This window comes from Lethenteron reissneri, chromosome 44, assembly GCF_015708825.2.
Source record: "Lethenteron reissneri isolate LAM-NWPU_2019-01 chromosome 44, ASM1570882v1, whole genome shotgun sequence".
Taxonomy (NCBI): domain Eukaryota; kingdom Metazoa; phylum Chordata; class Hyperoartia; order Petromyzontiformes; family Petromyzontidae; genus Lethenteron; species Lethenteron reissneri.
In genome coordinates, this window is record NC_083822.1 from 12,962,362 (window position 1) to 12,964,280 (window position 1,919).

Below are 1,919 nucleotides of genomic sequence, written 5' to 3' on the forward strand. Positions count from 1 at the left end.
CTTCAAGCTGGGCGAACCCGTGTGGGCCAACGCGGTATTACGCCTTTGAGATGTCACATACCACACACCACCCCCACACACACACATAACCTGCAAGGTATTTAAAGTGATGTCGCTCAAACATACCCTGTCAACCCACACGATTTCAGGCCGTGTTCTTGGACAGGGACATTTAGTTTTCAGGTCCATACGGCATACAACCGTTTCAATACGGGCAACAACAAAAAAACACCAAAAAATTTTGTCTTCCATAATAGAGGTTTTTTTGGGGGGGTTAGATCGCGTAAATATAAATGTGTCGTTAAACCCGCCACCACCCGACGGCCAATAAGTAAGGGTTGTCACGTAAACAAAACTTGCTAATTTGTTACTAGTACAGCACACCGGTACAGCACACCGGTGTGTTGGAGAGCAAATCCACAACATAATTTTTTGTCTATCTGCTTGTGTTTCTCCCTTGTAATGGGACTTTGTAGGATTAACGTTGAGATGTTTAAGGGGCACGGGGTGACCGATACGGTCTGAATTGGTCTGTAATAAGTTGGGCACTGATAAGGGGGTTGACAGGTACGCTCAAGCCTGGGGGTATCATCCAATACTTTATTAAATAAATTGATTGTTATTCCACCGACCATGGGTTCGCTTAACTCAGTCTGACCGGGTAACACGAAATCAGTTTGGGATTATCGATTACTCTACTGATCATCGGTCTGATTACTAATTATCAGACAATATGAAAAGTTGTGATTGTATTATAATCCATTTCAGGTTATCGGTTATATTACTCGTACGGGATTGCACGAAAGTAGTGGATATTTTTTTTAAGTAATCGATTATTAAACTGGTTATCGGTTTTATTACCTGATTTAATCGGATAAGACGACAATATTGAGAGTTGATGGCCTGAGCTTGGTGGCGTAATCGCCATCGTCGTCACGTCACGCTGGGCGTGGATTATTAGGGGGGTTGCCCGCCTTCAGGAGGCAAGATAGGGGGGTATCCAGTATATTTGAAGGGGCTTGAGTATTTTTTGGAGCATCCCAGATCAATGAAGTATGCCCACAGTTTCTGAATAGCATCTAAATCCAGCAGCATTTAAACTATATTCAGTTACATTTAGATGTGGTTGAATGGTTCTTACAGTAGCAGATTGATAATACTGATAATTAGAATGTCTAACTCAAGAGAAACCTCATTGAGTCTCAGACTTTTTGTGACCCGGGCCAATGTTTTCCAACAGTATTTGTTTTGGCAGGGAAAGTCTAGACTGATTTTACTTTGTTAATCTCAAGAGCATTTGTGTGGCCTGTTAATAAGAAGCATAGCTTGATGGATACAAAATGTTACTTTATTTTTAAACATTTTATTTTTGCATGGGCAACAGCCTGTATTTTATTATGTGCAATCTTTCATATGATGTAATGTGGTCTTCATCGTCCGTATTGCAGCATTTGAGACACACACACACTTTGGTTATTACATGCGTTGCTGAAGCAGAAATTTAACCTTTCACTGGGTGCAAAAGTGGTCGTAAAAACTCATGCTTGCCACTGTGATTATTGCATTGTACATTTGACTCATGCTGCAAGCATTCACATCCTCTTACTTACATCCTTACATTTGGTGTTTGTATGAAAATGAGATAACCATAAACATGTATGCACTAGCAGAGTAATAATAAAGTTAAACTTGTGAAAAACGCACATTCTTCCAGGCTTATGAAATAGGTGTCGCTTGGAATGTAAGGACATTTGGTACATTTACAACCAACAATATACATTCTCGTCGCATTTTAAGGCAAAACTGGAAAGCATCCACAGCAGATCAACACAGTTGAGAGTTACAATCCAACACATACATGCGCATTTTCTTTATCTTCATACATTATTTGACTGTTCAATATGTCTAGTCCTATGGAG